The sequence below is a fragment of the Capra hircus genome, chromosome 14, assembly GCF_001704415.2.
Source record: "Capra hircus breed San Clemente chromosome 14, ASM170441v1, whole genome shotgun sequence".
Taxonomy (NCBI): Eukaryota; Metazoa; Chordata; class Mammalia; order Artiodactyla; family Bovidae; genus Capra; species Capra hircus.
In genome coordinates this window covers 91,699,630-91,714,240 of record NC_030821.1, presented here as the reverse complement: position 1 = coordinate 91,714,240, position 14,611 = coordinate 91,699,630, and the positions used below count along the sequence as shown (strand labels likewise).

The 14,611-nt window shown below is 47.3% G+C and overlaps 1 pseudogene; it reads left to right on the top strand.

Annotated features, from left to right (window-relative positions):
- The window catches only part of LOC108637489, a 56,820-nt pseudogene extending 47,361 nt beyond the window's left edge, over positions 1-9,459 (top strand).

Sequence of the window (14,611 nt, the reverse complement as noted above, 5' to 3'; positions counted from 1 at the left end):
ACCGGAGTTTCAGCTTTAGCATCATTCCTTCCAAAGAAATCCCAGGGTTGATCTCCTTCAGAATGGACTGGTTGGATCTCCTTGCAGTCCAAGGGACTCTCAAGAGTCTTCTCCAACACCACAGTTCAAAAGCATCAATTCTTTGGGGCTCAGCCTTCTTGAACACAGTCCAACTCTCACATCCATACATGACCACAGGAAAAACCATAGCCTTGACTAGACAGACCTTAGTCGGCAGAGTAATGTCTCTGCTTTTGAATATACTATCTAGGTTGCTCATAACTTTTCTTCCAAGGAGTGAGTGTCTTTTAATTTCATGGCTGCAGTCACCATCTGCAGTGATTTTGGAGCCCAGAAAAATAGAGTCTGACATTGTTTCCACTGTTTCCCCATCTACTTCCTATGAAGCGATGGGACCGGATGTCATGATCTTCGTTTTCTGAATGTTGAGCTTTAAGCCAACTTTTTCACTCTCCTCTTGCACGTTCATCAACAGGCTTTTTAGCTCCTCTTCACTTTCTGCCATAAGGGTGGTGCAATCTGCATATCTGAGGTTATTGATATTTCTCCCAGCAATCTTGATTCCAGCTTGTGTTTCTTCCAGTCCAGCGTTAAGCAGGGTGACAATATGCAACCTTGACGTACTCCTTTTCCTATTTGGAACCAGTCTGTTGTTCCATGTCCAGTTCTAACTGTTGCTTCCTGACCTGCATACAGATTTCTCAAGAGGCAGGTCAGGTGGTCTGGTATTCCCATCTCTTTCAGAATTTTCCACAGTTTATTGTGATCCACACAGTCAAAGATTTTGGCGTAGTCAATAAAGCAGAAATAGATGTTTTTCTGGAACTCTCTTGCTTTTCCATGATCCAGCAGATGTTGGCAATTTGATCTCTGGTTCCTCTGCCTTTTCTAAAACCAGCTGGTACATCAGGGAGTTCACGGTTCACGTATTGCTGAAGCCTGGCTTGGAGAATTTTGAGCATTACTTTACTAGTGTGTGAGATGAGTGCAATTGTGCGGTACTTTGAGCATTCTTTGGCATTGCCTTTCTTTGGAATTGGAATGAAAACTGACTTTTTCCAGTCCTGTGGCCACTGCTGAGTTTTCCAAATTTGCTGGCATATTGAGTGCAGCACTTTCACAGCATCACTTTCAGGATTTGAAACAGCTCAACTGGAATTCCGTCACCTCCACTAGCTTTGCTCGTGGTGATGCTTTCTAAGGCCCACTTGACTTCATTTTCCAAGATGTCTGGCTCTAGATTAGTGATCACATCCTCATGATAATCTGGGTTGTGAAGATCTTTTTTGTACAGTTCTTCTGTGTATTCTTGCCACCTCTTCTTAATATCTTCTGCTTCTGTTAGGTCCATACCATTTCTGTCCTTTATTGAGTGCGTGCATGGGACCTTTTGAAGGAGGTCCCCATTATCTTCACTACCTTCACCATAGTTTTGCCTCAGGTCAAACAACAGGGAGGGAACACAGCCCCACCCATCAATAGAAAATTGGATTAAAGATTTACTGAGCATGGCCCCGCCCATCAGAACAAGACCCAGTTTCCCCCTCAGGCAGTCTCTCCCATCAGGAAGCTTCCATATGCCTCTTATCTATCCATCAGAGGGCAGAGAGAATGAAAACCACAATCACAGAAAACTAACCAATCTGATCACACGGACCACAGCCTTGTCTAACTCAATGAAACTATGAGCCATTCCATATTGGGCCACCCAAGATGGACGGGTCATGGTGGAGAATTCTGACAAAACATGGTCCACTGGAGAGGGAATGGCAAACCACTTCAGTATTCTTGCGTTAAGAACCCTATGAACAGTATGAAAGGGCAAAAAGATATGACACTGAAAGATGAACTCCCCAGGCCAGAAGGTGCCCAATATACTATGGGAGATCAGTGGAGAAATAACTCCTGAAAGAACGAAGAGATGGAGCAAAAGCAAAAACAACACCCAGTTGTGGATGTGGCTGGTGATGAAAGTAAAGTCCAATGCTGTAAAGAGTAATATTACACAGGAACCTGGAATGTTAGGTCCATGAATCAAGGTAAATTGGGAGTAGTCAAACAGGAGTTGGCAAGAGTGAATGTCAACATTTTAGGAATCAGTGAACTAAAATGGACTAGAATGGGTGAATTTCACTCAGATGACCATTATATCTACTACTGTGGAGACAGAATAGCCATCATAGTAAACAAGAGTCTGAAATGCAGTACTTGGATGCAACCTCAAAAATGACAAAATGATCTCTGTTCGTTTCCAAGGCAAATCATTCAATATCACAGTAATCCAAATCTATGCCCTGACCAGTAATGCTGAAGAAGATGAAGTTGAACAACTCTATGAAGACCTACAAGACCTTCTAGAACTAGTACCCCCCAAAAAAATATCCTTTTCACAACAGGGGATTGGAATGCAAAAGTAGGAAATTAAGAGATACCTGGAATAACAGGCAAATTTGGCCTTGGAGTACAAAATGAAGCAGGGCAAAGGCTAACAGGGCTTTTCCAAGAGAACACACTGGTCATAGCAAACACCCTCTTCCAACAACAAAAGAGAACACTCTACACGTGGACGTCACCAGATGGTCTATACCAAAATTAGATGGATTATATTCTTTGCAGCCGAAGATGGAGAAGCTCTATACAGGCAGCAAAAACAAGACCTGGAGTTGACTGTGGCTCAGATCATGAACTCCTTATTACAAAATTCAGACTTAAATTGAAGAAAGTCGGGAAAACCACTAGACCATTTGGGTATGACGAATCCCTTATGATCATACAGTGGAAGTGAGAAATAGATTTAAAGGATTAGATCTGATAGACAGAGTGCCTGATGAACTATGGGCAGAGGTTCGTCCATTGTACAGGAGGCAGTGATCAAGACCATCCCCCAAAAATAGAAATGTGAAAAGGCAAAATGGTTGTCTGAGGAGGCCTTACAAAAAGCTGAGAAAAGCCGAGAAGCTTAAGGCAAAGGAGAAAAGGAAAGGTATATCCATTTGAATGCAGAGTTTCAAAGAATAGCAAGGAGAGATAATAAAGCCTTCCTCGGCAATCAATGCAAAGGAATAGAGGAAAACGATAGAATAGGAAAGACTAGAGATCTCTTCAGGAAAATTATAGATACCAAGAGAACATTTCATGCAAAGATGGGCTCAATAATGAACAGAAATGGTATGGATCTAACAGAAGAAGAAGATATTAAGGAAAGGTGGCAAGAATACACAGAAGAACTATACAAAAAAGATCCTCACAATCCAGATAATCATGATGCCGTGATCACTCACCTAGAGCCAGACATCCTGGAATGTGAAGTGAGCCTTAGGAAGCATCACTATGAAAAAAGCTAGTGGAGTGATGGAATTCCAGTTGAGCTATTTCAAACCCTAAAAGATGATGCTGTGCAAGTGCTATGCTCAATATGCCAGCAAATTTGAAAAACTCAGCAGTGGCCGCAGGCCTGGAAAAGGTCAGTTTTCATTCCAATCCCAAAGAAAGGCAATGCCAAAGAATATTCAAACTACCACACTCATTGAAGAATCTAAGCTACTCCATTTTGTTAACAGCAAATCTCCATTTTGTCAGGTTCTGGGAAAAAAGCCTTTGGAAATCCCCTGACCTCACCCCACCACCCAGGAGCCAATCGGGCCCCAGACCAGAATCTCCTGACTTAACGATCAGGAACTTGTGGTCTACCTAGGTAACAGGGACCAATCAAAAATCAACACACAACCCTTCAAAAGAAAGTGACCAATCAGACGTCCCCTTTTTCTTTTTTTCTTTCATGAACACTCCCTATATAAGCAATGTAATCCAAAATCCGGGGCTCTTCCCTATAGCCGCTGCGTTGGTAACGGTGGGAGGCCCAGCTCGAGCTTGGTAATAAAGACTCTCTTGCTTTTGCATCAGATGTCAGCTCCCTGGTGGTCATTGGGAGATTTCGTGACTTGGGCATAACATTTGGGGGCTCGTCCGGGATCTCCCACCGGCTCCACAGGAAGACCAACCCGGAGAGTCAACTACAGCCGGTAAGCTTTTTTTCTTTCTTTCTTTTCGTTTCTGACAGGGCCTATTTTCTGAGACCGGTATATGACTCAGGCGGACGCGCCGACCGGTGTGGGTTGTTGGGAGACGTCCCCAACCCCCTTGGAGGGGACAGAGTGCCTCTGTTCTCTGTAGACGATAGCGGGTTGCTCCTGCTGAATGGCCAGAGGCTGTCGTCTTACTTTCAGTTTTGCCTCCGGACTCCCGGAGGTCTATTTCTCCTGTTTCTCTGTCTGTGTGGCTGTCCATATTGTCGTATTGTCTGTGTTAATTTACCAACATCTGACTGATCCAGGAACGATGGGGCAACGTCAATCTAACCCTACTCCTCTATCTCTGATCACTGACCATTTTAAGGAGGTAAAGATACACGCTCACGACCTCAGTGTAGAAATTAAAAGGAATATATTAATCACTTTTTGCAGCACAGAATGGCTGACCTTCCATGTAGGCTGGCCCTCAGAAGGCACCTTTGACTTGGGAACTGTACACCGAGTCCAGAATATCATCTTCCGACCGCGGATTGGACACCCTGGCCAAGTTCCCTATATCATAGTATGAGAAAATATCATATTGCACCCCCCTCCTTGGGTAAAACCTTTTTTGCCTCAACAGGGATTTTCTACCTCTCAGGTGTTGGTGACACGTGTAGGAAAGAACCTGAAGAATCCCAAGGAGCCTGAACCAATGGCGCCACTATACTCCATCTTGCAGGGGGGAACAGAAGAACTCCTCTTCCCTCTCCCTTACCAAGCCCCTGAACAACCGCAGGCCCTTGCCATCCCTCCACCCAGGGCCAAAACACAGAAAGAGGGGCCCACACAAAATACTCACCATAGGCGAGCCATGTCCCCAGAGGGGCCAGCAGACTCAACCGTTGCCCTCCCCTTACGAGTGGCCAGCACCCCCCCACCCCCCATTGAGGAAGGAAACCAACCTCATTAATATTGGCCCTTCTCTACCAGTGACCTATATAACTGGAGATCCCAGAATGCTAAGTTCTCAGACAACCCTAGAGATCTAACTAACCTTCCAGAGACCATGCTTTTTACTCATCAGCCCACCTGAGACGACTGCCAACAGCTGCTCCAGATTCTCTTCACCACAGAAGAGAGAGAGAGAATACAGAATGAGGCCTGTAAAAGGGTCCCAGGGGCAAATGGAGAGCCCACCACTAATATAGATGAAATTAACACCTCTTTTCCTTTATCGCGACCTGACTGGGATTACAATATGGCACAAGGTGAAGAAAGGCTCCGGGTCTACTGCCAGACTCTTTTGGGAGGGCTTAAGGCAGATGCACGGAAACCTACTAAACTAGCTAGAGTCGGAGATGTTCAGCAGGGCCCCACCGAGAGTCCAGCTGCCTTCCTGGAAAGGCTGATGGAGGCCTTTAGACAATACACCCCCATGGATCCAGAAGCAGAAGGCACTCAGACTGCTTTGATAATGCATTTTGTAACCAAGCAGCTCCCAACATTAGGGAGAAGTTACAAAAACTAGAACGCCTGGGTGAAAAGAGTATCCAGGATTTAATAACAGTAGCAGAAAGAGTCTACAACACCCAAGAAACCCCCGAGGAAAAGCAAGCCAAAGCGGCAGATCGCCAGACCCATAACACGGCACGCATCATGCTGGCTGCAACAGTTCCCGACTCGGGGGAGAGGGAGCGCCAGTTGTGCCGCCTGGCTGCTGAAGGTAAGAGCTGTCCGCCTACGCGACCAGCATTAGGAAAGAACCAATGTGCATATTGTAAAGAGGAAGGACATTGGGCCAAGGGATGCCCTAAGAAAAAGAAGCGACCGTGAAAGACCCCCATCCTGGCCGTCGAAGAACTGAGCGATTAGGGAGGACGGGGTTCGGCGCCCCTCCCCAAACCCAGGGTAACCCTATGAGTGGAGGGGACCCCAACTGACTTTCTTGTCGATACGGGGGCTCAATATGCGGTTTTGCTAGAGCCCCAGGGAAAACTGGCCAGAAAGACCTCTTGGGTGCAGGGGGCTACTGGAATGAAACAATACCAATGGACTACCCAGAGACCAGTGGACTTGGGTGCGGGCCGGGTATCCCACTCTTTCATGGTCATTCCGGAATGCCCCTTCCCACTGTTGGGAAGAGACCTGTTGACCAAAATGGGGGCCCAGATTCACTTCCTCCCGGGGGATACTAAAATACCTGACCAGTTGGGCAGACCAATTCAAGTACTGATAATTCAATTAGAAGATGAATATCAGCTGCACCAGAAACCGACGCTCCCCCAAGCGGACATTCAAAAATGGCTAAAAATTCCCTGATGCGTGGGCCGAGACAGGGGGAACTGGTTTGGCCGGACACCATCCTCCTATATATATAGATCTCAAGCCAGGGGCCAACCCCGTCCAGGTCCGACAATACCCCATGACCCTGGGATCACCCCCATATCCACAAGCTCCTAGCCCAGAAAATCTTGAGACCCTGCCAGTCGGCCTGGAACACCCCCCTGCTCCCTGTCAAAAAAACAAATTCTCATGACTATCAGCCAGTACAGGATTTACGAGAAGTCAACTGCTGAGTTTTAGATATTCATCCTACTGTGCCGATCCCATACAACCTCCTGAGCTCACTCTCACAAGACCATCACCGGTATATGGTCCTAAATTTTAAAGACGCTTTCTTTAGCCTTCCCCTGGTGCCCAGAAGCCCGGAGCTTTTTGCCTTTGAATGGTCTGACCCTGAAGAAGGAATCAATGGCCAGCTGACCTGGACCCGGCTGCCACAGGGATTTAAGAATTCTCCCATCTTCAGTGAGGCCCTCCATGAGGACCTGGGTGAGTTCAGACAACACCCCCAACTAACCTTGTTACAATATGTAGATGACCTCTTAATTGCAGCAAAGGACCAACAGACTTGCCTTATGGGCACCCGAGAACTATTGCGGACCCTTGGAAAATTAGGGTACTGAGCCTCAGCCTAAAAGGCTCAGATATGCCAATCAGAGGTCACCTACTTAGGGTATGTATTAAAGGAAGGACAGAGATGGTTGTCAGAGGCACGAAAGGAGACGGTACTCAAAATTCCTACCCCAGATTCACCTCGAAGGGTGAGAGAATTTCTGGGGTCCGCTGGTTTCTGCCGTCTTTGGATCCCAAATTATGCAGAACTGGCTAAACCCTTATGTGAAGCCACAAAAAGTACCACCCCTTTCAGTTGGATGGAGCAGATGGAGACCGCTTTCAAGACTATTAAAATGGCCCTGCTGTCAGCCCCTGCCCTAGGGTTGCCTGACGTTACAAAACCCTTTCTCCTGAACGTAGATGAAAAACAAGGAGTGGCCAAAGGGGTACTGATGCAGCATCTGGGACCTTGGAAGCGGCCGGTGGCTTACTTGTCTAAACGCCTAGACCCCATGGCGTCAGGCTGGCCCCCATGCCTCCGCATGATTGCAGCAGTGGCCCTAATGGTCAAGGATGCAGATAAACTGACACTGGGGCAAGAGTTGCAGATCACCGCCCCCCATGCCATTGAGGGCGTCCTAAAACAACCCCCAGATAGGTGGATCAGCAACGCTCGGCTGACCCACTACCAGGGACTACTGCTAAACCCCTCCAGAATCATCTTTCTGCAGCCTACTGCTCTCAATCCGGCTACACTGCTTCCTAACCCGGATTTGGAAGCCCCAATCCATAAATGCAGCGACATACTAGCCCAGGTACATGGGACGCGAGAGGACTTGCAAGATCGCCCTCTAGCGGATGCTGAAGTTACCTGGTATACGGGTGGAAGCAGTTTCATCAGAGATGGGCTCAGGTATGCAGGGGCAGCCATAACCATGGAAACCCAAATCGTGTGGGCAGAAGCACTACCTCGGGCACTTCGGCTCAAAGGGCTGAACTAATCGCCCTAACGAAAGCCCTCCAGTTGGGGAAGGACAAAAAACTTAACATCATTACCAATAGCCGATATGCCTTTGCTACTGCCCATATACACGGAGCCGTCTACAGAGAGAGAGGACTCCTCACAGCCAAGGGTAAAACAATCAAAAATAAAGAAGAAATAAAAGCCCTCCTCTCGGCATTATGGCTTCCTAAAAAACTAGCCATAATACACTTCCCAGGACACCAAAAGTCAGACACCCTGACCTCAAAGGGAGACAATTTGGCAGATAGGGCAGCCCGCGATGCAGCCCAGAGCACCGTGATAGAAGCCACCCTTCAATTGCCTGACCCCGGGAGCCCTGTTCTGCCAGCTGTACCCAACTGCTCACCCAGAGACTTAGACTGGATAAAAAGTTTACCTATGACCCAACAACTGGCCGGGTGGTGGAAGGCAGCAGACAGCTCCCTGATACTCCCGGAGGAACTAGGAAAGCAGGTGTTACTGAGGATGCATCACGCCACTCACCTGGGAACCCGCAAGATGCAGGACCTGATTAGACATGCCAAGATTACCATGAGAGACGTCAGATCAATGATAGAAAATATCCTATCAACCTGCAAGGCCTGCCAGCTCACCAACGCTGCCCGTCACCCAGCCAACCATGGGTCTAGAGAACGCGGGAGTCAACCAGGAGCATACTGGGAGGTGGACTTCACTGAGGTAAAACCGGCTAAATATGGATACAAATATCTACTGGTATTCATAGATGCCTTCTCAGGGTGGGAAGAAGCTTTCCCCACCAAGAGAGAAACAACACAGGTGGTGGCCAAAAAGCTGATTGAAGACATCTTGCTGCGGTTTGGGTTTCCAGCACAGGTGGGGTCGGACAATGGGCCAGCCTTTGTATCTCAGGTAAGCCAAGGGGTAGCCCGGGCTTTGGGGGTAGGTGGAAGTTACATTGCGCTTATAGGCCCCAGAGCTCAGGACAAGTAGAAAGGATGAATGGGACACTCAAAGAAACATTAACAAAACTAGTTGCTGAGACTGGCGGGGACTGCATGGCTCTCCTCCCCTTTGCCCTATACCAGGTGTGAAATTCTCCCTACCAACTGGGACTTACCCCCTTTGAAATTATGTATGGGATACCTCCCCCAATAATTCCTAACCTAAAAATAGAGGTGCTAAAAGAGATAGATGATCAAAGATTACTCTTTTGTCTCCAGTCCTTACAACAGGGACACGTGGAAGAGGCTCAAGGCATTACATGAATCAGGCCCACCACCTGAACCCCACCGCTACCGGCCAGGAGACTGGGTGTATGTGCGCCACCATCGTCAAGAGACCCTAGAGCCCAGGTGGAAAGGGCCCTTCCTAGCTGTCTTGACGGCACCCACTGCTCTCAAGGTTGACAACATATCCACCTGGGTTCACTACACCCACATACGGCCTGCGGACCTGTTCGCCCTAAGGGAAGAATTCCTCCCCCAATGGAAGACCAAGCTGGACAAAACAAATCCACTCAAACTCAAGCTACAAAGGCGATAAAAGTACTGTTTATGCTGTTGTCCCTATGGCTTACTGCTGCCGCTAACCCTCATCAACCGATGAACCTGACTTGGATGATTCTAAGCGCAACTACGGGAGAAGTAATTAACTCCACCTCGGCCATTCATCCCAAAAACACCTGGTGGCCAGACTTGGAAGTCTACCTCTGTCTTCTGGCCGTGGGATCTTGGGACATCAGCGAATGGGAGGTAAAGATGCCCAGCAAGCCCAAATGTGGGGCTGGCACTAATAGGTGCAATACTCAGCCCCCCACTAACTCAGGACCTGGATGCAGCCACTACATTCAACGGGCAAACACCCTTCTATGTGTGCCCCGGAGGGAGACAGAACCGGGCGACCATCAATAACTGCGGGGGGGCTGACAAGTTTTACTGCGCCGCTTGGGGATGCACGTCAATGGGGACGGTCGATTGGGAGCCCCCTATTCGTGGTGACTTGATTACCTTGGGTCACATTCCAGGGCCCACTGGGTCAACTGGGGGACATGGAAGGGAGTCCCTCATAACTGGGCCTTGAATGAACTTTCTTTGCAATCCAGTGAGACTTAAATTCTCAACTGAAGGAAAAAAGTTCCCTGGTTGGGAAGCCAGACAATCCTGGGGCCTCCAGCTATATCAGTCAGGATATGATAATGGGTTGCTATTTACTGTTAGGTTCAAAGTAGGACCCGTACAGATTGGCCCAATTCAGGGCATAGGGCCCAATTCAGTCTTAGTGCCACGAGAGCCTACCCACGCCCCCATTCGGCCTGCCCACACCCCCGTTCAAGAGCTTACCCAAACATTACTAGCACAACATTACTAGCACAAACAGCTCCCCTCGGGTTAGCCTTAAGAGACCTAATATTAAAGACGATCAGGACCTGTTATTTGATATGATAATCAACACCTATCGGGTCCTAAATTCCACTCGCCCGGACCTGACTAGCAGTTGCTAGTTATGTTATGACATCAAACCCCCCCTATTATGAGGGCATAGCTGTCCTGGGAAATTACATTCAAACAAGAGACCACAGAGCCTGCTGAGGGCAGCAAAAAGGAGACACCAGATTAACTCTTCAGCGAGTAACCGGACAGGGCCTTTGCATAGGAAATGTTCCCCAAACCTATCAGCACCTTTGCAATTCCACGGACTCTATAAAAACAACCAACTACCTGGTACCTCCCCAAGAAAATTGCTGGGCCTACTCCACAGGCTTAGCACCTTGTATTCACAGGCAGGTGCTAAATGACTGCAAAGATTTTTGTGTATTGGTGCTATTGGTCCCCCGACTGTTCTATCGCTCCAATGATGAACTCCTCCTAAAACTAGAAAAAGCCTTGTCCTAGTCCAAGAGAGAGCCAGTCTCAGCCTTAACCCTTACAGTTTTTTTGTTGGGGTTGAGGGCGGCTGGGGCAGGAACTGGGATATCCTCCTTGATAGTGCAGAATCAACACTATTCTAGCCTAAGAGCAGCCATTGATCTTGATATTGAAAGACTAGAAAGCTCAATCAGCCACCTCCAAGAGTCACTGAGTTCTCTGGCGGAAGTGATACTGCAGAATAAAAGGGGATTGGATTTGGTTTTTCTCCAACAGGGGGACCTATGTACTGCGTTAGGAGAAGAATGTTGTTTTTATGTGGATCACTTGGGGGTAGTCAGGGAGTCCCTGGCCAAGATAAGAGAAGGGCTGAGTCAGAAAAAAAGAGAAAGAAAAATGTCTCAAAATTGGTTTGAATCCTGGTTCAACTCATCCCCCTGGTTCACAACTCTCATATCTTCCTTGGTGGGGCCCCTGATTATCTTGTTACTGCTCCTCACCTTCAGGCCATGCTTACTAAACAAACTGGTGGCCTTCATTAAAAGCCGCATCAACACGGTGCAGCTCATGGTACTCAGATCCCAATATACGGCCTTGCCAATGGTCCCCTTAGAGGGAGACAATATAGAGCTGACCCCAGATCCATGATTGGGTCTGTCTTGGATCCTAGAGAAGGGGGGAATGAAGAATCTAAGCTACTCCATTTTGTTAACAGAAAATCTCCATTTTGTAAGGTTCCGGGAAAAGAGCCTTTGGAAATCCCCCGACCTCACCCCACCACCCATGAGCCAATCGGACCCCAGACCAGAATCTCCCGGCTTAACGTTCAGGAACTTGTGGTCTACCTCACCCACGAGCCAATCGGACCCCAGACCAGAATCTCCTGACTTAACGGTCAGGATCTTGTGGTCTACCTAGGTAATAGGGATCAATCAAAAACCAACACAAAACCCTTCAAAAGAAAGTGACCAATCAGACGTCCCCCTACCTAGACATTCTTTTTTTTTTTTCATGAACACTCCCTATATAAGCAATGTAATCCAAAACCCGGGGCTCCTCCCTATAGCCGCTACGTTGGTAACGGTGGGAGCCCCAGCTTGAGCTTGGTAATAAAGACTCTCTTGCTTTTGCATCGGATGTCAGCTCCCTGGTGGTCATTGGGAGATTTCACGACTTGGGCATAACATCATCTCACGTGCTAGTAAAGTAAGGCTCAAAATTCTCCAAGTCAGGCTTCAACAGTACATGAACAATGAATCCAGATGTGCAAGCTGGTTTTAGAAAAGGCAGACGAATTGGAGGTCAAATTGCCATCTCTGTTGGATCGTCAATAAAGCAAGAGAGTTCCACAGAAACATCTACTTCTGCTTTATTGACTATGCCAAAGCCTTTGACTGTGTGGATCACAACAAACTGTGGAAAATTCTGAAAGAGATGAGAATACCAGACCACCTGACCTGCCTCTTGAAAATCCATATGCAGGTCAAGAAGCAACAGTTAGAACCAGACATGGAACAACAGACTGGTTCCAAATTGGCAAAGGAGTACGTAAAGGCTGTATATTGTCATCCTGCTTATTTAACTTCCATGCAGAATACATCACGCACAATGCTGGGCTGGGTGAAGCACAAGCTAAAATCAAGATTGCTGTGAGAAATATCAATAACTTCCAATATGCAGATGACATCACCCTTATGGTAGAAGTGAAGAAGAACTAAAGAGCCTCTTGATTAAAATGAAAGAGGAGATTGAAAAAGTTGCTTAAAACTCAACATTCAGAAAACGAAGATCATGGCATCTGGTCCCATCCTGTCATGGCAAATAGCTGGGGAAACAATGGAAACAGTGATGGACTCTATTTTTTTGGACTCCAGAATAACTGCAGATGGTGACTGCAGCCATGAAAGAGGCTTGCTCCTCAGAAGAAAAGCTATGACAAACCCAGACAGCATATTAAAAAGCAGAAACATCACTTTGCCAACAAATATCTGTATAGTCAAAGCTATGGTTTTTCCAGTAGTCATGTATAGATGTGAGAGCTGGACAACAAAGAAGACTGAGTGCTGAAGAATTGATGCATTTGAACTGTGGTGCTGGTGAAGACTCTTGAGAGTCCCCTGGACAGCAAGGAGATCCAACCAGTCCATCCTACAGGAAATCAGTCCTGAATGTTCAGTGGAAGGACTGATCCTGAAACTGAAACTCTCAATACTTTGGCCACCTAATGCGAAGAACTGACTCATTGGAAAAGACCCTGATGCTGGGAAAGACTGAAGGCAGGAGGAGAAGGGGACGACAGAGGATGAGATGGTTGGATGGCATCACCGACTCAATGGACATGAGTTTGAGAAGCTCTGGGAGATAGTGAAGGGCAGGGAAGACTGACATGCTATAATTCATAGGATGGCAGAGTCAGACATGACTTAACAACTGAACAACAGATTTGGGTTATGCAACTGTTCTAGAAATTATGCAGGCTTCCTGGTAGCAGGGGCTGGTGCCTGCCCTCTGGTGTTTAGAGCTGAGTGCTAGCTCTCTGGTGGGCAGAGCCATGTCTAGGGGCTGTGAGCTCAAGAAGTCTTTAAGCAGCCTGTCTGCTAATCGGTGGAGCTGTGTCCCCGCCCAGAGAGTTGTTTCCCTGAAGCCTCCCAGCCCTGGAGCTAACAGGCTTTTGATCAGGACTTAGCCTTGACGATAATGAGCCAAGATGGCAGCCACCAGCAGCAGTGTTCTTGCAATAGTATGCCTGTTTCCAATATGTCTGCCACCAATGTCTTTGTCCCTAGGGTGAGCCACAGCTGCCCCCCCACCACCACCCCACCTCTTCAGGATATTCTGCAGAACCATCAGGTAGGTATGGCCCAGGCTCTTATTGAATAATTACTTCTTTTATCCTGGGTTCTGGTGTCAGTGAGATGCTGTGCATGGCATTTAAGAGTGAAGTCGAATTCCTCCAGTCCTGTGGGTCTTCCAAAACTAAGCTCTACTGGTCTTCAAAGCCAAATGCTCTGTGGATCCCCCTTTCTGCTGAACCTCTGGTTGGAGAGCCCCACCTGGGGCTCAGAACTCTCATTCCTGAGGGAGAGCCTCTGCAATGCAATTATTCTGCAGTTTGGGGTTACCCGCCTGGGGGTGTGGGACTTGATCGTAGTGAGTCTGCCCCTCCTGCCTATCTCACCGTAGTTCCTTCTTTCCATCTTTAGTTGTAGCGCGTCTTTTCTGTGTCTCAGTGCTTTTCACTGACAGTTGTTCTGTAGACAGCTGTAATTCTGTTGAGCTCCTCAGAGGAGCTCAGGGTCTTTTTCTTCAGCCCTCTTGGCCACTTTTTTGAGATTCCTTTTTAAAAGTTACAGCAAAACAGACTTTAAAAGAGCCTATATGATAAATCACTATTCTTTTGGCACGTGATGAAGCCAAGATTCACTAGAGTAGACTTGTTTTACAAATGAATTCATCTTCCTTCAATTATCTTTGGTAAAAACGGGGGCAATTTCCTGGGGAAAATTATGTTTCAATAAAAGCTGTAACACACTTTCTTGGTTGAACAGTGCCATTTTCACTAACTGGGCCTTCTCTCCTCTATGTTTCTGGCTCCTGTCATTTTGTGCATTTCGTCATCAATATTTCTAAGTTTTCTCCCACCTTCTCAACTTGACATCACTGTAAACTAAAATTGCCCTTTATCGGCCTGCAAGCTGAAGCTGAACGATTTGATATAAATTTCAAAGAAATCACCCAAACTGATCATGTATTGAATACAGCTTTCATGCCTGCTGTAGGCCACTCAGAAATTTCACCATGATATCACCTGATGCCATCACCAGAGATGC